General features: G+C 47.3%; 1 long non-coding RNA gene across 1 annotated transcript in view; it reads right to left on the bottom strand.

Moving 5' to 3' along the window:
• Positions 1-293: 293 nt before the first annotated feature.
• The window catches only part of LOC127052963 (uncharacterized), a 38,950-nt gene continuing 11,686 nt past the window's right edge, over positions 294-27,557 (bottom strand). Inside the window, exons 2-3 of the long non-coding RNA XR_007774916.1 lie at positions 5,793-5,961; positions 294-3,596 (exon numbers count right to left, since the gene is read on the bottom strand). This is a non-coding gene — a long non-coding RNA (uncharacterized LOC127052963). The remainder of the gene's footprint in view (positions 3,597-5,792; positions 5,962-27,557) is intronic.

The following is a 27,557-nucleotide window of genomic DNA, read 5'->3' as shown; positions in this document are numbered from 1 at the left end:
AATACAGTTGGTCGGAACATGAATTTTGCATCCTGCGGGGGGGAAATGAGATTTCCAATTTTTTTTTTTAATCTCAAATCAGGATGAAAAACCAACATTTTGACATTTTTGACAAAGCCTGAAAAGATTTATGTTGGGTCAACCAAAACGTTTCCATTTTGATAAATGTGGAATGTTTCATTTTGATTTCAATCTCTTTTAATGTTTGTTTTTCTAATATAAAATAAGTTTTGAAATGAAAAGTCAGTCTACAATGAAAAATCAGAACTCTTCATTCTGGAAATGTCCACACGTCCCATTTTGACATTTTTAAACTTGACTTTTTTTTAATTTTTTTCTCCTTAAACAATCAATACAATTTCACAAAAAAATCACTTTAGTCAGAAGCGCACTTTCCAATAGCAAACTGTTTTAGATGAAAATTTTCTGACTTGCTGTAATAACAAACCCATCTTCGCCAGGCATCAGCCAACCTCTAACTGGCTGGAAAGAAACTACCCTATCTTTTCATGTGCTGTAGATTTATACCTGCCTACTGGATTTTCACTCCATGCATCTGATGAAGTAGGCTGTAGCCCACCAAAGCTTATGCCCAAATACATGTGTTCGTCTCTAAGGTGCCACAAGGACTCCTCGTTGTTTTTATCCCACCAGGCTATATTATCCTATCACGTCCTTGGACACATCTGACGCTGGTCAGAGATAAGATACAGGACTAGAGAGGTCCCATGTCTGATCAAACCTAGAAGTTCCTTGCTTTCAACAGCGTATCCTACTTGTGTCTTGAATCAAAATCAATCAAATGCAAGTGGAAGGATTTTTCTTTTTCAACTACAAAGACCTTTTTGATCCTGTTTCCTGTCTGGCCACGCACCGAAGTGGTGAAGTCTCAGAGATGGTTCATGAACCCCCCACCTTTGCTTTCTTCTCGCTTATAAGTGCTGCCCTTAGTTGGGTCCTGCTTGCTCCTTATTCGCAGTCCTGAGCCTGCCTAATTGGCCTCCTCCCCTGCAATTAATGGCAATTTCAAAGGGCCAGGGGATGGGGAAATAAACAAACACATTGCACAAAAATCTTTCAAGCCAAAGAGAAAACAAATTGTTGGAAGGCGAGGACGTTTGTTTAATCAGATAGGTTCCAGGAGGCTGCCTCTGGTAAGCAGAGCCAGTGGAAGGATGGGGGCAAGCAGAGAAGCCTGTAGTCTATTAAACTTCCTTTGAGAGCCTGCCAGACTTGACAACAGCTGGAAGAAATTAACATTTCAGGTCTGTCAGCCGGTTCGGTGGGTTTTCCCCCCCTCCAGAAAGCAAACAGCTTGATGACCGGCAGTTTCACCTTCTCACTCTCTGAGGTTTCCAGCTGCAGACCATAGCTGGTTTCATCAGATTAAAAAAAAAACAAAAAAACCTGCAAAGAGAGTAGAGTGCCAAAGTTCGGACAACATTCTAAAGCAGGGCTACCCCCGGGAGTGAGGGTGGAAATGCCACCTTCTTCTGCAGCATCTTGTGTGTGACATTTACTGACCACAGATGTGCATTGGTTCCCTTTAGGCCTGTCGATTTGGTACCTCCAAGGGAGCATTCTGCCTTACGCCTCTCAGCACCATGCTAAACAAAGAGCACTGCCAGTTAAAAATCTGACCTCCAATCATTAGCAGGATGTGATGGGATGTCCCCCCAACACATGTGCCCTGAAGGGGTTAATGGAGGCCAGAGGGGCCAATTAACCTATTAGGCCAGGGATTGGCAGCCTTTGGCCTGCAGCCCACCAGAGTAAGCCCCCTGACAGGCCAGGCCGGTTTGTTTACCTGCCGCATCCGCGGGTTGGGCCGATCGCAGCTCCCACTGGCTGTGGTTCGCTGCTCCAGGCCAATGGACACTGCGGGAAGCAGTGCGGGCCAAGGGATTTGCTGGTTGCCGCTTCCTGCAGCTCCCATTGGCCTGGGACGGCGAACCACGGCCAGTGGGAGCTGTGATCGGCCGAACCTGCGGACGCTGCCAAAGGTTGCCAATCCCTGTATTAGGCTGAAGGCTGAGAGGAAAGCCCTAATTACGGCAAGCTCACCTGTGTGGGAACAGATGGGACTTCTATAAAGCCAGGGAGCTGGGAGCAGGCTGAGGGCTGCAGGGAGGTGTCTGCAGTCACTCCCTGGGAGAAGGGAGGTGTGTTTGGGGTCTATAGCGACAAGTAGCCCAGGGTCACTCCCTGGGAGAAGGGAATACAGAGGCTGGCAAACCCCAGGAGTGCTGGGGTAGGAAGCAGCCCAGGAAGTAAGCAGCAAGGTTGGGGACTGAACAGACCTTGGCTGCATGTTGTAGGGTCCCTGGGCTGGAACCTGGAGTAGAGGGCAGGCCTGGGTTCCCCTGCCCACCACTGGGGAAGTGGCACCGGTGGGGCAGTCAACTGGAAGACTACCTGGGTCAAGGACACTTGGAAGGACTGTACCCCTGAAGGGGGGACGCTGAGCAATCTGGCCGGAGGGCTGAATCACGGAGAGGACGCTGCAGTTCCTGGAGCAAGAATAGAGCTGCAGACCAGAGAGAGACAGAGTGATGGTGTGCGACCACAAGAAGAAGTGTCAACCTCATGAGCTACTCCCTGGAGCGGCCAGGAGGAGGCACCAGCTGAGGAGTGAGTGAAGCACCCTGCCATAAGGGGGCTACAGCATTCAGTTACCAGTGCACCTAGTGGCGGCTGCGTGTGAATAGTGGAGAGAGTCTTGCAGTGTATGCAACACCCTTGAAAACGTTCATCCTTTCTCCGTCATTGCTAGGTGAGTGTTCTGTCTTCAGGACTGCTCATTGGCTGATGGCGACTGGTTCTTATGATGTCATGCTTTTCTTTTGTGTTTGATTAGCTAAGTACGCTGCCACTTAATATCCTGCTGGTGGAGTTATTTGAAAGCTGGTCCAAGCTGGAATGGCCTCTCCCCTGCTGATGTAGCTGAATTAAGTTGCTATATGATGCTCGCTGGTTTTTGCAACAATCCTCCCGAGACTGCTTAGACTCTCGATCACACTCCAAATGCAGCAGCCCCTTGGCACACCATTGTGTTGCATGGGGGTGGGGTCTCAGTCAGCTTGGCGTTGTGTTGGCCAGTAAAGAATACCGAAAAAATTATCTCATGGTGTCAGAAGCTGTCTGAACTCTGCTACATCTGAAGCGCGTAGAACTGGCAAAGTCCAGCTGATTTCTGTGCCAAACTGCAACCTATCTGACTACTTCAGCCAGCCTGTGTACACCGGGGCCTGAGCATAGACCATATATCTCCAGGTTCTGCGTCGTTCTGCATTGCTACCAAGTTGGAGAAGGAAAATACATCGTGGTTTGAGTTAACCGTCGCCTGTGTATGGTGAGGAAAGGGACCAAAGACCACGAGGAAGGCAGCTCAGAACATTCTATTCTGTATAGTTTTTTATACCGTGCTCCTCACAAATCTGAGCTTCTCAGAGGGATCTGATCAAGATCTACCAGTCCAGAAGTTTTGAGCACTGGGTCCCAAGGTGTCATGTCACACAGGAGAGATCACACTTATTCCAGCATTACTAGAGATCAGCATAATCCCCACAGATGTTTGCTTGAGCCTTGGAAGAGCCCTGAGAGGGAAGACAAAAAAGAGCAGTAGTACCTAGAGTCTTCAATTAGAGTCTTCCACCACCAGCAAGCCCGTTCTACCTGTACGTTGCTCTCTGGTGATTGATCCAGTGAGGTCAATGGAGAGAATTTCCCATTCACTACAGTAGACATAGGCTAGCCCCTTAAATCTCCTTCCGTTCTCTGTAGATCCCTTTCTGACCTAAATCTGTGTGACCCCATCCCAGTCTGTCCATTGCAGATTTATACAGCTCCAGATTTCTCTCCAAAGTGTCCTTAATCAATGAGAATTATAGAAACCTTGCTCCACTCTTAGCCTCCAAATTATTTGCTAATAGTTCTGAAATGTAACAAACAAACCAAAAAAAGACTCCATTCAATAATGGCATAAGCCAGACAGAGATGGCAATCTAACTGCTTTGAAAAAACTAGACCTGGATACACAACGGGTGTAAATCAGTGTAGTTCCATTGACGTCAACCGAGCCACACCCACGTACACCAGCTGAGGATATCATCTGTGGCAGTGATTGCTCTAAGGAGGTGCCTACCAGCTTAGTGGGATCTGGGCAAGTCTTTCTTTTTCAGTCTTGCTCAATGGCAGTTTGCTGATACGTAAGTTGACCTCAGTAGAGAGTCGTACTAACAGGTGTTCCATACTCTGTAGGTGCTCACTGCTGAAAAGCCAGGTGAGGTCTGCTCATGCCCCCAAGAGAGCTGCAACTATCCCCTGGATGTTGACTTCATCCAACGCCATTCTTCTTCCCACCGCCGATCACTACGCCTTGATTGAAGGCCAGCTGTAGGCCTACGAGTGAACATGCAGGCCCTGCATTCATATGGATGTGCCAGGCTTGATGAGACAATATATCAATACCGTGCTGGTGTCGGCCCTCCTGGCTTGGCTTTCTGATCTGGATTGCATGCTTAGGTGCCCTTCTCAAAAGATCCAGGGCCTGATCCTGATCTCAGGTACACCAGTGCAAATGCAGTTCATGTATACAGGTGTATCACTGACATCTGACTCCTGAGATTTTGTCCTGTGTATTGTCTCTCACTAAAAAGAGGTTGTCGTTGGAATGAGAGCTGTGTTTTTGGTTGCCCTTGGAGCAGGAGTTCAGATTGATTTTTTCCAGCACTGGAGAGGTTAGTAAAACAGTTGGTAGAAGCAGTTGCTACCAAATGAGTTGACGCTTGGTCTAGGTTTTGTATAGCGGCTGTGTGTGGTCTAGGCCTGTTCCACCATCTGCCAGCAGGAGTCACTGTAGGGAATGGCCAAAGTGGACTATTCTGGGTGAAACTCACAAGCTATTTCAGCAACCCAGCCTATCCCATGCATGCGGGAGGGGATGACAATGGTGAGTTGGCTGGAAGCAGGCTCACAGCTCCCCATGTCATGACCTCCCCAGCAAGAATAGCTGTAGGGAGTGGAATATTATTATTCTTATTCATTATGTGTATTGCAGTAGCACCTAGGAGCCCAGTCATGGACCAGGTCCATTGTGCTAGGAGCTGTACAAACACAGAACAAGTAATGGTGCTGAGGCCAGGTCTACTCAAGAAACTTTTGCCAGTGTAGCAATGTGATGTAAAGGTATAATTTTCTTTAAATGACATTTTTATATCGGCAAAAACAGTAGCATAAGCCCTTTGTCATACCCGCTGCCAAATTGCAGCTGAAACCATGGGATCGGCAGATCTCCTGCAGAAATGCTGCCAAAGGCTGCCTGACTGCCGCCCTCATAGCAACTGGCAACCTGCCCCCCGTGGCTTGCTGCCCCAGGCACATGCTTGCTGTGCTGGTGCTTGGAACCGCCCCTGCAGGAGTCTGATTTTTCTTGTGTACACCCAAGTTTCACCTCACTTAGAAACTAATTGCTAACAAAATCTGACATAAAAAGACAAAAAGCGTCACAGTGCAATATTACTGAGAAATTGCTGACGTTCTCATTTTTACCATATAAATTATAAAATCAACTGGAATATAAATATTGTCCTTACATTTCAGTGTATAGTACATAGAGCAGGATAAACAAGTCATTGTATGAAATGTTAGTTTGTCCTGACTTCACTAGGGCTTTTTATGTAGCCTGTTGTAAAACTAGGCAAATCTCTAGATGAGTTAATGTACCCCCGGAATTCTGCGTACCCCCAGGGGTACATGTACCCCTGGTTGAGAACCACTGGACTACACCTTACTCTCCAAGCTCCCGTTGTCCAGATTCTCCCAGCAGGAGTCGAGAATGGAGCAGCCATGTCAATTTAGCAAAGGCTTTTTCAGAGAGGATGGTCAGGAAGAGGTGCCTCATAAATCCAAACAGTGATTTCCTGCTGCAGTCGAGGGGAGTTGTTTTCTTTAAAAACGCAGCTGAAATTGGAGAGGAGCTGGTGTTAGTTTAAATCTCTCAGTGCTGGGGAGTTTGCTGTATGATCGAGACAGGGCCAGCAGCCAAGGTGCATACACACAGGCCCCCATTTGAAAGCCATTAAAAGGAATATTTCTGGAGGAGAATTAGGCACATATCTTTAACCCACATTGAAATACATTGAATGGGCTTAAGCCTGCTTGAGTTATAGAGTGAAAATATGGCAAAGATTCTGTTTTAAAACAGGAAGGCTAGAGAAAGTTGGCACGTTTCACACACATCCACGTGCAGCGCACACACGCTCCCATCCGTGTACAGCCCCACACGCATTCTTGCACATATGCACCCAGCCTCATGTGGATTCTCATGCCCGCACACATTTCCAAATGTCCACGCGTGCAGCGTCACGTGAGCGTGACCATCACAGGGTTATTATTTCTATTAGAGAGAAACTGAGATGCCCCACTGAGATCATGGGCACACTGTGCTAGGCACTGTATGTACACATACACACACACAGAGGAAGCGATGGCTTGGACCTTGAAACACTTACAGTCTAGACAAGACAGACCGGGGTGGGAGGGAAACCAGACTGTCACAAGGTCACACAGCAGCTCAATGGCAGAACTGGAAATTGAGCCCCGGTTGCCTTTCTACCACACCATGCTTCCTGCCTGCTCATTGTCCCTGGCATTCGCACTCCTGCCTGATCTCACCAGCAGTGCTGCATGTTCTTGCACATTCTCCCACACAGGCATGCAGTCAGTCCTGCACATTTTCTTTCACCTGGTCTTATGCATTGCCACACTCACACCTGCTATCCCGAGTCCTCACGCATGCAGACCCAGCACCCTGCTGTCACATATGCACACCCCACTGTCCCCAGCCGCATGCTCCCTAACTCACGTTGCCTCGTACACATTGTCACACCCATTTATAACCACAGTCTCACAAGAGATGACAGCCCTCTGTAGTGCTTAACTGAGCCCCATTACCATAGCACTCAGCACCTCAGTGTATTTATCCTTCCAACCCTCCCCCCCATGAGGTAGGGCAGGGTTATGATCTCTATTTTACAGATGGGGAAACTGAGGTACAGAGAGGCGGAGTGACTTGCACAAGGTCCCGCAGGGAATCTGTGGTTAAGCAGGGAACTGGACCCCAGCCTTCCTAGTCCCAAGCTAGCACCCTAACCAACCACTGAGCCAGCATTCCTCTTAAAGTTAAATTCAATAAAAAAAAGTAGACAAGGTCTAAAAGGTTAAGCACCTTTCACTGGGAAGCGTTCCTGGGCCAGATTTTCAAATGCTCCGCACCCACAGTCGAGGCAGATAGACTCATAGACTTTAAGCTCCCGTTCAGCCAGCCTAAATGACGCCGGAGTATCAGAGGAGCCCAGAACATTGGCTGTGCACTGGGTGCTGAGCACTTCTGAAAATCTGGCTGCTCATTAGGTGCCTGACTGGGAGTGGAGCTCTTTTGAAAAATCTGTTTTCTCTTAAAGACACGATGAGGGTAGGGGGTAAGAGGGGGATGCTCAGAAATGGACTTAAACCAGGCACTGATACAGGAGAGTAATTGCTGCTAGATGATCTAATTCATTCTCTTTACATAGGCTGATTTTTTTTTCTAAATATTTGATTGCTCTTATCTCTTCAGTTAACATTTGTCAGCAGCATTTTTTCGGAGAAGCTGGGTTATTTACAAGTCCCCCCGCCCTGATTTTAAACACTAGCCTGATGCACACGTTATCCCAGTGCAAACACATGGTCTGATTATCTTCAAATCCAGGGCAGGCCTTGCCTCTGATGATGGGCGAGTTTCACTGCTGCAGAAAGATTTAATATGTAGTTTTATAATAGACCCAGTCCTGTGCGTCATGGCCACCCTATTGGGCTGGGGTCAGAGCCTAGTTACCCTAGAGTGGTTCCACAGATGTCAATTTTACAGTGGCGTGAGTTAGCATAAAATGAAGCCATACAACAGTATTTGCTTTACCCACCACTCAGCTACTACCACCTCTGATTGAAACGCGGCTGTTTATTACTATGAATAACTCTTGGTACTTAGAACATTACAATCATGAAGAAGTTTACAAAGGTAAGGAAGGAAGTATTAATAGCCCTATTTTATAGATGCAGAAACTGAGGCACAGAGAGATCAAGAGTCTGGTTTTTAGAGGTCCTGAGCTCTCTTTGACCTCTGAAAATTGGCCTTTGAAGACCTCCCCAACATCAGAGACAGAGTCAGTAGAAGAGCATCCTGGTTTCCTAGCTTCCTATCCACTGCTTTAGTAGATGTTGTTGCCTCTTTGTTTAATCGTTCACCACAGAGCAGCTGAAGTAAGTTATTTTTGGAGTAAGAGTCAGATTCTCTGCTGCTCTTGGGTCCTCCCAGAACAGCAGAAGGTGGAAGACATCAGAGCACCAGTTACAGCTGCCTGATTCTCTGGCCAGTTCAGTCCCAGAAATGGGCCTGGTGGAGTTTAGAGGAACCTGGGGGTTGCGCTAAACTCCACCAGTTCATAACAATCCAGCTCGGAGATGGCTGATGTACAGTGTGCTGTGCCACTACCCGCCAGCCCCACCATGTCCCTTGCATCAATTTCAAGAAGGGGAGGTGATGTAAGAGGCTGCTGAGAACACCCATGTGCCAGGGAGAATTTTCGGGGGGGGGGCCCATTTTAGCCCCTGGAGCGCAAGCTCTGTATGCACCGTTAACTATTTTTTTGTGCCCTTGAGCATTGTGGGGAGAGCATTTTTCTCCCCTTTGATGGTTGTGAATTGCTTCATGCTGATTGCAGGGTATCTCAGAACACCTACTGACAGTGGGACTGTTTGAGTGAGAGAGATTTCAAGTGCCTCACTGAACCGCATTGCCGATCCCACTCTGCTTTATAAAGAGCCTCTCAAAGTGAACTGGAGACTGAATGCGCCATGGAAGGAGCCTGAGAAGTGTGTATTCAGCTGCTTTTGAGGTTTGGATAGGTCCAGTAATTAGCTGGAGCTGTATATTGCTTATTCAAGGCAGCAAGCCAACTCCTGCCCTCAATTACACCCGTGCAACCACACTGACTTAAATGGGTATAACTAAGGGCAGAATTTGGCCTACTGTGATATTTATACCTGGAGCCAGCTTGGTTGCGAGGTTCTTTTAATAATGTTTTCATTTGACTTGCGGGTCTGCTTTTTGATACTGCAGTGAACTAGCTTTTGTGTGTGTGTCTATTTTGGAGAGTGAGAGACAGCCCTCACTGCCCACTACTGGATGGAATCAGAACTGCTCAACTGTGTGTCAGAGGCCCCAGGCTGTTAATGGAGATTCTCCATTAGCTTAAATGCTAGTGATGATAACAACAATTAATATCTAGCTCTTATCTAGCACTTTGCAACAGTAGATCTCAAAGTGCTTTACAAAGGTCAGTGTCATTATTAATTACTATTATTATTTATTAGTAGATGCTGTGCTTTCCTTCTGCGGCAGGAAGACCAGAGTTCTACCCTCGAGTTCTGCATGGTCCTGGTGAGTCACAGATGTGCTGCGGCATCCTTTCTTGTCCATGTTTAAGTGCCTTTAGTGTCATTTTTAGCTCTTCACCCCAGGCGGTGCTTGACGTTATCTTGATGCTGCAGTTTTTGGTCTGAGAATATCTGGCTTTCAGTTGCCAGGCACTGCATTTATTCATGGTGCTGTGATGCTGTTGGTTTGTTTGTTCTCTTCGCCGAGTGGGATTGAAAAATGTTCCGTCCTATGGGGTGGATGCACAGATTCCAAGGCCAGAAGGGACCATTGCATAGCCCAAACTAGAGAACTGCACCAGAATAATTCCTAGAGAAGATCTTTTAGAAAAACACCCAGTCTTCATTTTAAAATGGCCAGTACTGGAGAATCCCCCACGACACTTGTTAAATTGTTCCAATGGTTAATTACCCTCCCTGTTAAAAATTCCCTGTGGAAAGGAGAGACTGGTGGTTTCAATAGTGCAATATATCTCCTTCGGCTGGTTGGGATCCATCCATATAACTTCCATTTGTTGTTAATTATTTGACGGTGGGGCCTCATGCGATGAGACCAATCGCAACATTTTCAAAAGCATCTAAGACCCATTTTCAAAAGAGACACGGGGCTAGGTCCTTTAAGGTATATCTGTGCCTAAGTCCAATCCCCAATTTGCAAATGCTTCCTTCATGTTATGGCGTGCCTAAGTGAACGCAACAGGCCCTCTTGCAAAACCAGTCTAGCTGTTGTACTAGTTCTGCATGTCACTATGGCGTTGAATATACTTCATAAATGGCTTCCAGATGTTATCAAATAATCATCTCTCTCCTGCAGTCTGTCTGTCTGTACTTTCATATACTGCCATGTGGGTCAGAACATCTCTCCGGTCCTCCAGCATTTGAAAGATGGCCTGGGTTGCTGCTGATCATGAACTCAATCTTTCTTAGTTTATAGTGTGAACTATCGATCCTTACCTTTTAAAAAGGATATTCGGTTGCCAATAATGTGTTCAGGCTGTAGCTCTGAAGGCATCAAGGCAATCTGTACCCATCCTGTCCGTGCGGAAGTGGTGCAATTGTGCCTAGATTTTGGGCCAGAACTTTAGCTAGTGTAAATGGGTGTAGCTAGGGAGCTAAGGAACTGGCCCATTATATACAGTCCTTGTATCTCAATAAACCATATTTATTAAGGTGTGCAGTTTTTCATCTGGGAGTCTTATAGCTTGGGTCATTTCAAATCAGACTGCAGAAAACCCTGCAGAACATTCTGTAGGGAACAAACTACAGTGACCTCTATGGGATGGAGTAGAGGACCACGCAGGTCCAAATTTTTCAAGGGTTATATATTAGTGGGGACAGTTTCCCAGCCAACAGTGCAATAATTTTGCTGTGCGATCTTCTTTTCCGGTCAATATATTTTTAGGGTGTGTGGGGGAGGGGTGTAAAATGAGGAGACAAGAGGCCTGAACTTCAGAGGTGCTGAATATCCACAGCTCCCATGGACTTCAAAAGAAATATGATGCAGCCAGTCACGCTAGGGAGAGTTTATGGAATTTGATCTGAAGTGATGTCTAGTCTAGAAGCACAGGGACATCTCCCCTGAAAAGAATCGTTACAGCAGTGATTAGAAAAAGTGTCAGAGACAGCGTAACCAATGCATTTAGACACCCTGAGTTCTACCGTGTCAGGAGGATGAGAGCGAGCGAGACATAGAATATCAGGGTTGGAAGGTACCCAGGGCCGGGGCAACCTATTAGGCGACCTAGGCAGTCGCCTAGGGCGCTAACATTTGGGGGGCGGCAGGTGCCCCGGTCATCGGCGGTATTTCGGGGGCGGGACCTTCCGCTGCCACTGTCAGGGGCGCCATTTCGGGGGCAGGACCTTCCGCTGCCTAGGGCGCCAAAAAGGCTGGCGGTGCTCCTGAAAGGACCTCAGGAGGTCATCTAGTCCAACCCCCTGCTCAAAGCAGGACCAATCCCCAATTAAATAATCTAACCAATTTTTGCCTCATATCTCTAAATGGCCCCCTCAAGGGTTGAGCTCAGAACCCTGGGTTTAGCAGGCCAATGGGCAAACCACTGAGCTATCCCATGGGAAAAACCAAGGGCTGTGTCTGAGATGGATAGTCTACAGGTCCATTCCAACTCTGCGCAGTAATGTGTTATGACTTTTTGGCCATGGAATAAGTCCCCTCATGTAGAGGGAGGCACTGATCGAACCTGAGGACGTTCTGTGCCTCTTCGGCGGAGCTGAGCCCAAATCAAAACCTCAGGTCCAAAATCTGGACCCAGATCTTGCAGATGGCCCCCATTTTTGTAAAAATCCTGGAGCTGAGTGGCCCTGAATTTTGGGGCGTTGGACATTTGAACTTTGCAGCTTGGTTCCCATCTCTGCTGCTCAGGTCTCTTGGGGCTGTCCAGGCTGTTCATGGATGACAGGCACGTTTCAGTCCAGCACAGGTTGAGTGAGGGAAGTTTTACCTTTGACTCTCTGAACAAGAGACCGAGCAAGAACCCGAGATGCTGGACTTCCAATCCCTGATGAAGGGACACTGTGAGTTTGGAGCTGCACAGCCCCAATTTGAATCCCAGTCCCTCCTTCTTGTATCTCAGATCATAATGGCCTGAGCAACCAGCAAACCCATGAGACTCAGAAGTTCCTGAAAAGTCCATATATACCAAGGGTGTCCAGAGATTGTCCAGCCAACGAGGTTGCACTGGCAACTTACCAGCAGCCAAAGGGGATGCCCTTAAAGTGCATTAATGGAATTCCTCTACTCGTGTAAAACAGCCTGGTTCTAATGACGCCAGTGGAGTGATGCCAATTTACACCAGTTGAGGAGCTGAGTCATAGACTGCAACAGCTCCCATCTTTAATGAGGGGACGCCACCCATGGAAACTACAGGTCCAGCGTGTGATGCCTGACATTGATCTTCTGCTGGCTGCTGGGCTTGAAGCAGAGCAGTGTATGCTGGGAGATGTCTCTGCAGACCACAGCTCCGAACTGAAAATGAGCATCTGTGAACCTCACTGGAATGTTTCTGTTATGTGCAACTCCCAGAGGAGGCGCTGTGGGGGCATTTCTCATTGGACTATTATTACTGTTGGGTAGACTTTGTGTAGCGGTAGCACATCGAGGCTCCCGTCAGGGTCCCATTGTGCCAGGTCCTGGGCACACCTGCAATCCAAAGTCCCTGTCCCAAGGAGTATACGATGGAAAAGAATTAGGTCTAATCCAGACTCACGACTTGAGAAGGCAGAAAGAAGCCCAGCAGTGGGCTCTCCGCCCATTCAGAACATTGGATGAAAATGAAATTCTCCATAGGACCAGGACTCACGTTAACGCCTTTCCCCGTTTGCTATCTGTGCAGCCACAGCACCTTCCTGCTCTGCGCATGTATCCTGTACAGACTTAAACGTCAGTTCATGTCTGTGATTCAACAGTAGCATCTTCTTGCCGTGGCTTCAGATCTTCCCTCCCAAACATGCAACCCGCTCCCCCCTGCTTTAATGAGCAGCTTCGATAGATTTCCCTCTGCAGGTGGGTTTTCTTCTTCCTTGTTTTCTGGTCCCTCCAGCTGTTGTTTCACACAGCAGATATTTGTTTTCTAGGAGCCACAGTGGGGATGGTGGGAGGGGATCCAGTCACAATTAATTTCCTTAAAGAGCCAGACATCGCTGCTCTGCCCCTAAATCTTTTGTGCACAGGCAAGATGAAGAGCGATCCCTGGGGTGCTTCTTTCGATCCTGGCCCATGGGCTGTTTTGTTGAAATAGTCTGATCCCAAGGTACTTTCCATGAGAGCTGAGATTTTCTTGCTTTGGTCTTCTGGCCAGATTCCAGTTTGAATGATTACATTCAGCCTCAGTCAATTCTCCACTGGATACAGCATTCTCCTTCACATCACTGTCCTAAACTGTTGTGCAGAGGAGCTGTGTACTGCACACAGCTGCTATTGTCTGTTCCACCCCAGAGGTGATGTCATTCCAGGGGCAGGCAATCCCTGTGTTTGTCAAGTGCCTCACATCCAACATGCTGAGCTCTCCTGAAAACTCAGCCACTTATTTAGGTGACTGTGGGGGAGAGGAGCCCTTCTAAAAAGTCTGTCCTAGGCAATGTGCCCAGGGTCCCACTGGAACTCCGGGTGAGGCAGGAACTGAACCCAGACCTCCTGAGTCCCAGCCTAGTACCCCACTACTTTTCATCCACAGAGGTCAGCACATGCTAGATAGGAGTGTAAAGCATGATTACCTCCACTTTACAGATGGGCAACTGTGACATTCCCAAGGTCGCACTGATACAGAGGAGCAGAGCTGGAAAAGGAACCCAGGAGTCCTGACTCCCAGTCCCCTACAGCAAACTCATGCTGCTGAGGCAAGCCAGGTTGACTTTTCAACTCCCTTTCCTTCAGGATGGGTTTTAGTGATTGTGCAACGCAGCAAATCTTGGATTACCCTTGCCAGTGAACCATGCAAAACAGAAGACAGAAAACCCCCATGTGGAAGATGCTCCCTCTCTGTCTCAAAAAAAACCAAAACTCCAATGAATTGTTACGCGACTTCACGCTCACCTTTCCCAATCACTGTTTCAGAACATTTGCCACCTTGCGTGCAACATTAAGAGGCATCTGGCAGCAGAAATCCCATCACCCTATACTTGACTTTCACAAGCAGCTAATGACCAAACTCCAGGAAGAGAGCGGCTGAAACTTCACTTGTGGTACAGTGACAATGTGACACAAAATTGTTGTGGAAACCATCTCCGTGCTTGGAGACAATCAGCGGGTGTAAATCAGCATAGCTCCATCAGTTTACAACCCGCTGAGGATCTGGCCCTGAACGTGAGCACTTCTATCCTATTGGTGACTAGGACAACTATGACAGCTGGAATAAGGGACTGGTCTATCTCAGGGTACCCCCCAACCTGCAGTTTTGTGCCTTCCCACTTACCTTGCCTCATAATGTAAGGACAAAGGGGCGTCCAATGAAACTGTCAGACAACATGTAGAAAACTGACCAGAACTGATGCTTTACAACACACACAAAATGCACACAACCTTTGGGACTCACCACCCCATGATATCATCAAGGGCAAGTGCTCCAGAGAATTTAGATTGGAGCTGGATTATAAGAACTTTCATAGAGAACATAGAATTGCCTTCCCAGATCAGACCTGAGGGCCATCAATCCCGTATCCTGACTCCAACAGTGGCCAATGCCAGATGCTTCAGTGGCCAGTGCAAGAACCCCAAAGTAGCCAGGTGTAGAATAGTCTGCCTCTGACAAAGGCCCCGTCCTAATCCCGGACAGTTAGAGATCATCTTAAGCCTTGAAGTATGAGGTGAGTTTATCCCTTCCAAAACTCTGTTAATATTAACTATTATAACTCTGGATACTCTTCCGATTCATATAAACATCCAACCCCTCTTTGAATCTTGGTAAATTATTGGCATCTATGATGTCCTGAGGCAATGAGTTCCATGATCTAATTATAATTCAGAGTATTATAAAATAAGATAAACATGTATAAGGGGTGTAAACCTTCATGCTTCAGGGCAAAAGCCAACCACTAACTGCTTTGGGGTTAGGAAGACATTTCCCCTACAGGCAGGTTATTCCATAGTTGTCCATAAATAGGTCTCTGGCAACTTCCTCTGAACGTTAAATGGCCTGCAGTAGGTCAGACTAGATGATCCAATGGTTGTTTCTGATGTGGCAATTCCTATTTAACACTACTGCCAAGGGAGAAGGGACATAGGCAACTGCATCAGTATGACAGAGATGGGACAGAGTGTTTTGACTATTCTGGGCAGCATTGGGAGCCACTATAGCCAGCATAAATTAGAGGGGCCACAGGGCTGCTCTAACTTATGCCAGGGGAATGGGCAGACCTTCAACTGAGCCCAGAATTTAAGAGGCACAAAGATGCCATAAAGTCACCTTTCTACCCCCACCCCCTGGGCTGGCCCGCTGAGCTTGACCGTTCAAAACGGGAGCCAAGGTGCTAGGCAATGGAGAACCTGGAGTCCTAGCTTGAGCGTTAGGAGCTTATGGAATTCTAAACTCTTCAGCAAGGATCTTCTGCTTTGTGCTATTCCCTGGGATCTGGACAAGCAGGCAGTATGTGTTTTGAGGGGTTCATGCCCTCTGCAGACACATGGATCCGGAGTTGCAAAAGTGCTGAGCATTCAGCAGCTCCCCATATAACTCTTACGGATAGATTTTCAAAAGCACTCAGCACCTAATGTGCACCCATCGTACTCAGCAGCCTTGGAAATCCAGCCTCAAATGTGGGGCTTGGAAAAAAAAAATCTGGCTTTTAAGGTATGTTCCATGAGGAGTCCCAATCTCTGATCCAAAGGGCATCCTTAGTGGAGGTACATCATGCTAAATAAACGCAGAAGAGAAAAAGCGGGTGGGGGGAGCATGAACCATCTGTCAAAATTCTTTTTTCGCCAGCATCCTGGAACATAAAAGGAAAAACTCTTGTCCCTTTGTCCCCTTACTCGCCCTCTACAGATGCACATGCAAAATCTAATTAAAATTTAGCAGAAGAGGGGAAAAATTGACACGGGTTTTTTAGCTTTAAAAAAAAAGCAGAGAGAGAGAGAGGATCTTTAACAAAGGCCATAATATTAACGGGGCTGATTCGTCAGCCGCTACCTGATAATGTAGAGTCGAGAGAGCTTTATTAACGTTGGAAGCCTGGGCTCTTTGTTAATTACGGGCTTTGCTAATGATTTGGAATATTGGCCGGTTCTGGGGGATGTTGATGAATAGAGACCTCGCCAAGATTTATTCCTAATTATCTCATTTGTCTCCCTCCATTACTTTTTATAGCTGAAATTTATGGAGCTATTACCGGGGACCTCGCTGCGGCTGTGAGATGATTTGGGAGAAGAGCGATGTTTAATAATAATAACAATAATAATAATAATAAAAAAGCCTGATTAATAGGAAACTGATTAGCCAACCATGGATGGAGGGGTCTTTCCCAGGTGACTGTCTCCCTTGTCCCAGCCTCAATGACTCAGGGTTGTCTTTAAGGCAAAGCCGCGTCCTTGCCAAGAAGCCGGAGGGAGGGCTGGGGCTGCTGAAAGCTGTCTGGAAATTCCTTCTGGCACCTGTAAGAGTCCCCCTCCTTGTCCCTCTGGCAAACTCATTGCAGAGGAGACAGCAGAAATCCTTCATGTTTTGCGTCTCCATCCAAAACCCTTTGCACTCTCCCTTTACTTACCTCCCCCCACCATTCCTCTCACTTGCAGGCTTGAGCCTCTTGCTCTGCTTCTCCAGTTGGAGCTGCTGGACAGCAGGAACCCAGGCAGGGTGGGGGGATGCAGGACCTGATCCAATCCCTAGTGAAGTCAGTGGGGGCTGAATCAGGCTCTCTGGAAACCTCATCTGGTGTAAATCAGCTTAGCTCCACAAACTGTGTTGAAGTCTGTGGAGCAATATCCGTTTACAGCAGCTGAGGATCTCACCTATGGTATCATTCCCCAGGTGTCTAATTACCATCAAGATGCTGGTAATAATACTACTACTAACTAGTGTTTATCTAACACTTTTCATCACTAGAGTACAAAGTGCTTTCCAAAGGACAGTAGGATCATTATACCCATTTTATAGATAGGGACACTGAGAAAATGACATGTCAAATATCATCTAGCCTGCCAGTGGTAGAGCTAGGCATTGAACCCCAATCTCTGGACTCCTGGGCTGGTGTTCTACCTGGAAGGTCATGCAGCCTCCTGTTAAGAGGGGTGTTGATTTCCTGACCCCAGATCCCTGATATGGGTCAAGCAGCACTGGGAGCCACTACAGCCAGCATAAATTAGAGAGGCCACAGAGCTGCTCTAAAGGATACAAAAGGTTAATACTACATGGCAGGGGGCAGTATCCACTAACTCCTGTTCCATAAATAGGACTGTATGTTGTTAATGCAGAAAGGAGTTGAGACACTCCAGTTTCCTTTTCTACTTTTCCACTGTTACTGCGTTTTTGGCACTCTGCTCTGATGGTGAAAACAGACTTGTCCATTTCACAGGTTGCATCAGGGAGCTTCATTACCAGCATTCCAGGTAACTGCCTAAATCGATTTAAAAAAAAAATCAGGAAAAACATCTCCCTGGCACAGCACCAAATATGGGGACTAGTCTTCATGGCTGTGCTCTGTTAACTCCCTTGTCTAATCCCTTTTCCTGTGATTATGGAAAACTGCAGACCACTGGGCCCCTCTGTGTAGTAACTACTATTGTTGTCTATAAAGGCATGTCTAGGCTGGGAGATGGGTAGCTGCAAAGTTCAAAGGTCATCTTGGAGGCCTCCCATTGGAGCAGACAGAGTTGCATGCTGAAGTAGGCTGTGGATTATGTGCCATTAGGTAAAGTATAAAAATCAAGGAACTTTGTTTAATACAAGCTGTCCTTGGGTCAGTATAGAGAGGCTCCCAAACCCTGCCTCTCGCTTCATACAGTCAGGAGACTAGCAAGGTTTGCAAGCAGGACTTGGCTAAACTGGTTTTGTTTGGTTGGTGGTTGGTTATTTTTTGGTGGAAACTTCAGGAAAAAAAAAAGTTGGGCTGTTTCCTAAGTTTCCTGCAAACATGTTTTAGAAAAGCAGAAAATGGGTTTTGGTTGGTTGGTTGGTTTGTTGGGTATTTTTAAGGGGAGAGGGTGTTTTGTTTGTTTCTGGCATTTGTTTGTTTGTTTGTTTGTTTCTGGCATTTGCTTGGTTGAAAAACAAGTGAAAATGTTGTTCTGATTGACAAGCCATGTTCCATTTAAAAAACAAGCCCAAACCCGGACAGTTTGTTGAAAGGGGTTAGACCCCTTCCTGCTTTTGAATAAACTGGGAACTGTGTTGTTTTCAACACAAATCCAGGTGGCATTCGTTGGTATTCATTTTGACGGCTTGCCTTTGTTCAAAGCAAATGGTACACCTTGCAGAACTGAAGGGCTGTTGCATTGGAGTGAACTGAAAGCATCAGATCTGATACGGCTGTGCTGTGAATTATGTTGCTGCTGATGGATGTAGTTATTGATCTATTTCTTATATCCTGTCACCGGGGTTTTTGGGTGGGTGTATGTAAGGGAGGAAGACTGGTCTTTTGGGAGTATGGCTCTAGACTGACATTTAGGAGCTCAGGGAGCAAATCCTGGCCTGCCTCCTTGGGTGAGACACTCAGGTCAACGTTTTAAAAAAGAGCTACTGATTTTTGGTGTCTAAGATGCTTATACCGTGGGATGGCCTTTCTGGGTGCTGAACCACTGCAACGCGCCCATTGCCTTGTTGTGGGTGCTGAGCCCCCCTTGAAAATCAGGCCCCACAGCCCTGATCCTGGGCGTTAGACCCCTCACTACCTTTGAGGATCTGGGCCAAGGTGTCCTGGGTTGGGCACCCAGAATCAGAAGCCATTTTTGGAAACGGTGGCCAGAACGTTCATGACTGTTTCCCTGTTTGTACTGTGGGGCTCACCCTCCTTTCGCAACTCTCGGGGGACCCCAAGGCTTAATTCATTAACGTCTGTGTTTGTGAGATGGAATATGCTGCATTAAACACACTACATGCTGTGCTCAGCCTTACCCAGACCTGCCCTGCTGCCCCTCCCCAGCCCTCTGCTAAAGAGTTTCCCCTCAGAAGGGATTCTTAATGGGTCCCATTGTGTATCTGCACTGGTGCCAGAGTCGGAATGAAATTAGATTAGTGTAATGGTCTGTGTGCTGCAAACTTTGGACAGCTAGAGCATCCAGGAAAGGATGGGCCACTTCTAGTCACAATGGGGACTAACCCCGGCAAACCTCTTCTCCAAATCAACAGCGAGAAGCCGGAGAAGCCGAGAGCAACCCAGACAAGTGGAGGGGAACTAAGACAGACAAAGGGAGGCAGAAACTGAACCCCCCCTGCCCTTTAATTACAATTCAAGGCAATTATTTCTTCTCAGCTGCATTGGGGACTAATTCCTTCCCAAAGTCTCCCAGTAAATATTTTCCCAGTGCTATCAAATTTGCTACACAAAGGAGAGCCAGGGCTGCGGCTTATCTCAGTGGAGTATTATTCCCCTATCTTCCACTGTGTAAACCTACTCGCCTGCCGATAAGAGGCCTCACACAAAAGATCAAAGAAAGCAAGACTCTTATGGAGAGCAGGGGGGGTTTCTTTTTCTTTTCTCTTCTTTTTTTTTTTTTGAAGTGTTGTTATAAATTTGCAGTCACAGAAAGAGCCGCTTTTCATCCCAATAACCCAGATTAAAATAATTACCCCAGGCCAGTTTCATTAGCGAAGTCTATATCAGTGTGGCATGCTGCCGAACCCCAAGTTATAGTCAGCACCTTAATTGTCCCAACCATCTTTTTCCTCCCTTGATGGGGAGGGCTAGCTCAAGACCTGGGAGGGAGGGGCTTAGCAGGCTAAGTAAGAGGAGGGCAGTACACTGTTTCTCTTGTACTCCTGGTTCAAATACAGTGTAACCTGCACTAAGGATGGATTCAGGAAGGTATTTAATCATGGGAGATTTTCTGTTGCAGTCAATGGGAGATAGGTGTCTAGATACCCTTTGAGGATCTAGGCCCATATGCTTAAAAGCTAGGTGGGTGGTTAAATGAATTAGGATCCAAGATAGTATGGGTCTTTGTCCCCCTCTAGTGGCTGATCCAGATACAAGTCTACTCGTATATGAGTACCTGATCCAGACACAACTCTGGGGGAGGGATAGCTCTGTGGTCTGAGCATTGGCCTTCTAAACCTAGGGTTGTGAGTTCAATCCTTGAGGGGGCCATTTAGGGAACTGAGGTAAAAATCTGTCTGGAGATGGGTCCTGCTTTGAGGAGGGGGATGGATTGGATGACCTCCTGAGTTCCCTTCCAGCTCTCATATTCTATTATTGTTACCTGCAAGAGGAGTTATTCTTTTCACTCAGGTAGTAGAGGCTCACACTGAAGATCCTAGGTTCAAACCCTCCAGCCATCCAGGCCTGGGTATTGATGTGGAAACATGGCCCCGCTCTGCCCCAGGAGTTGTCTATTAGCTGCAGGCTCCACTGGCATGAGAGGCTATGAATGGAGCATTGTCTTACTCTGCAGATAGTTCTGTGCAGGAGAACAAACAGCTCCCTGGAGCCATGTAACACTGCAGGATTTGTCTGTGTGCCCAGGTAAGGGCAAGGAGGAGATGGAGCAGTAACACATCCGTCAAGCGGCTGGCATTGATTTTCCTCCCTCTCTTCCTGTTGGCTCCTTTCACCAAATGCTGGTGCCAAGAATGGAGTCACGAGACACATGGAGAGGGAGCAATACAGGGAAAGGAACTACATGCAGGAAAGGACGAGGGAATTGATCTTCTTCTCCTGTGCCCTAGCACTAGGAGGCCTGCTTCCAGACTCTAAGGGACAGAGACTCTGAGGGACTCGCATACCAGTTTTCCCCTGGCAAAACTCCCCTGACTTTAGTGCAGATGCTTTTGATTTACACAAGGAGAATCATGCACCAGGTGTAATACTGTGGCATCCACACATATGCCAGACCCTCAGCTGGTGCAAATCAGTGTAGCTGACCTGGCTAGGGGTGTGGGTTAAAGCTCATGTGCCAGGTGGACTTGGGCTGGTCAACCGCCCGCTATCCAGTGTGGGTGCAGGCTCAGTCACTTGAATGATGATAGTCCTCCAGGATCTTCCCAGTTTGCCCTGTGGACCCAGAAGGACAGAGACGGTCACTTGCAAAGAATCCTAGAAAAGCTCAACTTATTGCAGCACCCAGAACTGTGGGATGTGCCCCTAGAAGTCCTAGCGATACACATGGGGGAGACAGCACCGGTGCAGAAGCTGTTACTCCAGAGTGGCTTTGCAGTGTGGCTGCTCACACCCAGGCTAAGCGAACCCGGGGACCAATCAACCACGTTAACTCAAGCAGTGAAGACAGGCCCTCAGTAAGTTCTTCACACCCACTTCTACTCATATACACACAATTCACCTGCTTGTGCATACAAAAGGAATCACACACAGACAAACTAGCAAACAAAGCTCCTACGGCCTGATTCTCATTCATACTCAGTCCCTCTGATGCCAGCACAAATGGATCTTAAAGTGAGCATAGCTGACATCCAATTTAAGATGAGAATCAGGCCTCTCAAAACTAATCACATGCTTTTTCTTCTACATGCTGTGAAAAAAGATAGAATAATGACAATCACTCTTTCTAGTTAGAAACTGGGGGGCTCAGATCTGACACTGGTGCCATGCCCAGACAGGGCTATACCTAGAAAGACATAGTACCTAGTACAGAGTTCTGAATTCACACCCTAGTGCACTAGCACTATGAGTCATCCTCATACCGTGGGAAGTAATGCTAGAATTCATATCCCCAGTGTCTGAGCACACTTCCAGTGCCTCCCCGCCCCTAAGTTCCTATCCTAAAATCCCTCACCCCCTCACACCTACAAACAGGCCAGACCCCGCTCCTTCTACCTTTAGTTCCCCCAGCAATGTGGTCCAGAATAGCCGTTGCTACAAATAGTTCCACAGAGAGATGCTGATTTGCAGCCAGCTCAGAATCTGGCTCAAGAGCGTCTCACGTGAGAGACAGCCCCAAAGGGAGCGTCCCCTTTCCATCCTAGCCACGGCCTGTCTGCACAGATGGCAAAACCTAAATGTTATGATAAGGTATTTCTCCCAAATTTCCATCTTAATAGAATTTTTGTGCCTGTAATTACCCTACAAGCTTGAAAAACTGCCGGAATCCCAATTAGGAATCTGACGACATAATTGGCCCCTAATTGGAAAGATTTGTCAAATGTGAACAATTTTTCTCAGCTCCTTCCCTCCACCCCTGCCCCCCGTGAAAAATCTGAATTATTTTCTCCCTGCCACCCACCACCTTTTCTTCATAAACAGGGAGCTGCATCCCCCCAGCTGCACCATGTACCAGAGCTACATTCTTTCAGGTCCTCATGAAAGACGAACACCGCAGCAGGTGTTAAGTCATTTTTATATTTCTTGGAAAACTGTGCTTAAAACAGAGACAGCGAGAAAGAAGCTTTCAAAACCGCTGCCTTGGGGGTTTGACTTTGCTTAGGCATCAAGGACAGGAGCTGCAGAACCAGTGGCAGGTTGAGGAAATGGAATCCACTTACAGAAAGGTTATTGGAGCAGAGTTTTAAGCAGTCAGACGTGGAAGAGGCAAAAATGAGTCTGAAACTGGTCTGCTGGATACTGGGGAGATTGGCATGTATTTTACCAGCCAGGATCCATTTGGGGCTAGAAAAATGTCATTGCTATCACATGTTAGGCACATATCTGGGGATCAGCTGCAGGGTGGCTGTAAATGCTGCAAGTGATGCAGCTTTTCTGTATCACGTAACGTTTACACATTATCGGGCATCTCGTCTGAAAAAAATCATAAAATCCCCAAAAGGGCCATAACTCATAGAAACATGGTTTAATTTTGACCAAAATTTGCAGAAAGCTTCTAAACACAATTGGTAATGCAACTATGTACTCAAAATAGTGCTGGTTTGGAAACGTTGGGAACTGTTTTGCCCCAGGTGATATATTTATGCATTTTCCTCTACTTTTTGCCACGAGTTAAAGCAAAAGTCTGTAGTCACATGGCATTTTCTCATTATTTATAGTATGAACTGCTTTGGGAGAAGCTTTTCTCTCTGCTGTTTTTATAAAGTTCTGCAGATAAAAAGACCCTTACCGCCTAATTATAAAACATGTATTTGATTTTTCCACTTGGCAGGAGATTGAAGTCTAAAACACACATGGTACAATTGTAATTATCTTCTTACTATTTCTGAATACAATGACAATACATGTAAACTACTTATATAACAGCAATGACTCTTAATAGAAGGACTGTAGAGTGTCTTGTATGAATATATCATGTGAATAACAAACTATAGCTACGGGTATGTACTTTTATGTAACCCTCACCTATAATTATGAGCTACTAAATGTCTAATGCAACACCACTTTGAGTTATATTTACTCACAAAAATAGTCAGTAATTTGCAGGTCGTTGAAACATTTCTAGTCGCCCTCAGAATCTGTGTCTGACGTATTCAACATGCGCTTGCTATGCTCGTCACTGTCACAGTTGCGTGCATGGAAGCCCTTCCTTGCGTATTTATAGCTCCTTGTTGCACAGGTGCTCTCATGGCTACACTGCCAAAACAGGAGGATAGCTGCAGGAGCAGGTGCCTGCACCATCATTGTAGGAACGAGATGTCCTGTGCTATCTATCATGCACCCCTAGTTGACAGAGGACACTTGAAGATACTGAACTGTTGCATGATTCCATATGTATGACTGATCATTTGCATCTTTCAGGTGCTGCCTAACAGAGGCTATTGTTGGTAGCAATTTCTTGCTTGTTTTGTTCTTAGCAAACAACTCATAATGCACCTTTTCCAGAGATGCTTGCTGCTTAGGTGCTGGTGATCCGTAGGCTACTGACTCTGAAAAAGCTGCAGTGGGCTTGGACTGCAGTTACCTACCTTCAAATCTTGCTAGCAATACTGAGCAAAGATTACTTGCTTCAGCTGTTGCTTGGGTCCTTGTTAATTCTCTAGTTCCGTCAGTGCTGTCCATGCCATGAATTCAAAGTAATGGTCCTAATTTATAAAGCCATCAACAGGCAGACACAGAGCTACCTCCTAGCCTGTCAGATCTTCTCTGATGGGTGACCATGCCTGAGAGTTTCTGCTCTTTGCCCTCGAAACTGCTCAGACTGTATGTAATGGGAGCCGGCTTATAAATTACAATGTGCAGTTAGGTAATTGATACAGCACAGCTGCTATTTCATGCTTTTTCTTAGGATGGGATGAAATCACTTTTCTTTTGCATAAAGCTAGAGCAAGTGTTCACCTAGAATGTATCCGACACGCCATCTCCTGAGCTGGCCAACACACAGCTCCAAAACCCAATAAGCCCAGCATTAGCAGAGCTCTACTTTGGGTCTACAACATGGTGCTGCTCTGAGCAAGGCCTGGAATGCAAACCCGTGCCAGAGGAGCACAAAGCCTGAACTAGCATTTTGGGCACCAGTGGTGGTACAAATTTGGGGTTATGCTCAAGGGACTGATGAGATACAGCTTCCTTCTCCTCCCAGCAAATGAGCTGTGCTTAATTTTAAAGTGCTGTAAAATGCAAATACAGAACAAGGTTGGCTTGAGAACCGGTATGCCACATGCAGAGCCAGAATACTGTCTGGATTTAGATTTTGTGTCAGTTGGTGAACAGAGCCTCTCCATTCCTCTGACCTGGGGAACTCTAGCAGCATTTTAGTTGGAGGTGCAGAGAGCACTGACGGCGCAGGCATGCAGTACTGAGCGGGGGAATGAACTGAGTGAGTTCATGCCAGAGGCACACAACCCAGCATTCAGGGCAGCCAAGAGTGGGCATGCACAGGCCATGGCATAGGCACACACAACAGATCCAAAGTCTCAGGTTTCGGCACTGCTGTGATCCACAAAACCCCTGCTTGGCTTCCGCCTGACCCTGGATGCTGCTCAATTCACTTGGTTTTTGCTGGATGCACCTCAATTCACTTGGTTTTTGCTCTGTGCATCTGCCTCTGAGCACATATCCTGCTGCCCTACTCTGGGCACCAGCTGCCTATATCGTGCCTGACCCCTGGCCTAATTCTCAAACCAGGGGCCAACAGTCATTGCCCTGCCTATCTTCCCAGTAGGGCTGGACTTGGGAGGCAGACTCAGCATCTGCCTAGCTCCACACAAGGGGGGAGACAGCCTCCCTTATAGCGGTTAGATTGAGGTGCGCACCCAGGATAGTGGAGAATCTGAGGCAATGTCCTCCCTCTGCCCGATGCACAGAAGGAATTGGGAACAGGGATCTGCCACCTCAGATGAGTGTCCTGAGAGAATGAGCTTTCCCTCACAACCTTTAGCACCAGTGGTTAGGGGCCTTACATGGTTTAATCCCCACACATACATCCTACAAGAAGGTAGATAAACAGGGATCTGTCATCTCAAGTGAACGCCCTAATCCCTGAGCTAAGGATATTTTGATGTGGGGCTGCTCGTCATCTCTTGTTGAAACTGTTCCACTTTAATTAACTCTTAATTAGGCCCCAGACAGCCTGAGAATCACTCTATTGTCCATGGTTTGGGCACTCACCAAGGCGAGGGAGACTGATGCAAAGCCCCTGCTGCTTGATTAAAAGGAATTTGTATAGCACCCAGGTACGTCTCAAGTGGTGGTCCTAACTGCTGGGCTATAAAGTATTTTGACATGGGCCTTCCCCTCAGTCTTTCCTGTTGAAGCTGTTCCACTTTAATTAACCATTAATGGGGGCAAAGCAAGATATAGTTATGAGAAGCCCTCTAGCTCAAGGGATGGGGGTTTTGCCTGGCATGTTGATAACCCTCGTTCAAGTCTTCCCTCTGCTTAGGGTGGGACAGACCTTTGGAGAGGGAATGTCTTTCCTCTTGCAGCTCTTCCACTTTAATTAACTCTGAACTGGGCCAAACCAAGGGCTAACACTAAGCAGCTCACTATAGCACAGAGGTTAGTGCTTGTTTCTGGGATGCTGAGGCTCCTGGTTCAGTTCTTCCCCATGCCTGGGGAGGGATAGACCTTTGAGGGGGGCATGGCCTCAAGCTTTCCTCTTGAAGCTGCTTCCACTTTAATTAACTATGAATTGCTCCAAAGCAAACTCCTCAAAAGAGCTGCCTTCTCTGGTGTAGAAGTTTGGGTATTTTCCTGGGATGCTGAGGACCCTGGTTCAATCCCTGTGGCAGGGAAGGGGTTTGCAACATGTATCAGCTGCCTCTGGGGCCTTTTACTTAAATATTTGTTGGGGGGGGGGGGGTGTACTGAAAAAGCAAGTCACTCTTTTGTCCCCCTCAGCTAGGCTACCTGCCCAGGCTGTGGGAGACCCCAGGCCCAACCCCTCCTCTGCAAGGGGTTGTGCCAAGGCTCTCCCACCTCCCAGGAGACCTCCCCCCTCCTGCCTCCCACTTACACCTCCCAGCCCCACCCCCAACCTGGCCCCCAGCCACCACCCCTCCCACCTCCCAGGACCAACCCCCACCCCTCCTGCCCTTGCCCCCACCCACCACTCTTGTGAAGTCAGCAATCTCTGTTCAAACCCCCTTCTGTTTCCAGAAAGACAAGGGCCTTCCGCAAGCGAAAGGGGACCTAAACAGGAACCTCCCACTTCTCCCCTGGGGGGTGGGACAGCCTTCTCCAAATCCTTTTAAACAGTCAGAGGAAGGATTTGAACCAGAATCATCCACCTCCTAAGCAAGCAACTTAACTGCTGGACTATAGAGTGACCCTAGACCTTGGCCTGGCCCAGTTCATAGTTAACTAACTAAAGTGGAGACAGTGTCAAGAGGAAAGAGAGTCAGAGCTCAAATCCCATCTCTGGAAGGAGATTTGAACCAGGGCCTCTAACACCACAGGCTAGGGCCTAAACCACCAGGCTATGCCAGGCTTCTTGTAAAGGTGCTTTGATTGGGATCATTTAATACTTAATTAAAGTGGAATGGCTGCAAGAGGTGAGGCATTTCCTGCTCAAACCCCTTCCCAAGCCAAGATCACAGGGAGGGTGTGCTGAGTCAGCACCCACAGCACATACCCTAACCACCAGGCTACACAAAGGCTGCGTATTGCTTTGGCCCAAGTAGCAGTTAATTCATGTGGCATGGCGGCAAGATAAATGGTTTCAAACAGAATGGCGGGGGGGCTTTGAACCAGGTGCTCTAGCACCAGAGGCAAAGGCCCCAGCCACCAGGCTATACAGGGCAACTTAGTGCAGGCTTTTGCTTTGGACCATTTCATAGTTAATTAAAGTGGAACTGCACCAAGAAGAAAGGAACAGGTGGCTCCTATCCCATCTCAAGGGGAGTCAAACCAGCATCACCAGCACCCCACAGGGGGCTTGTAACCACCAGCCTATGAAGCACTTCTTTGGCATGGCTTTTCTTTTGGCCCAATTAAGAATTGATTAAAGTGGAACAGCATCAGGCAGAGAGAAAAGCACAAATCCCTTTTTTGTCACAACCATAGCCAAGTGCAAACCAGCCTAACCACCAGGCTAGGGCAGGACTTTGCACAGAGCTGCTCTGTTTTGGCCCCATTAA

Source organism: Gopherus flavomarginatus, chromosome 5 (assembly GCF_025201925.1).
Source record: "Gopherus flavomarginatus isolate rGopFla2 chromosome 5, rGopFla2.mat.asm, whole genome shotgun sequence".
Taxonomy (NCBI): domain Eukaryota; kingdom Metazoa; phylum Chordata; order Testudines; family Testudinidae; genus Gopherus; species Gopherus flavomarginatus.
The sequence above is the reverse complement of the archived record's forward strand: the minus strand, read 5'-3'. Positions and strand labels throughout refer to the sequence as shown.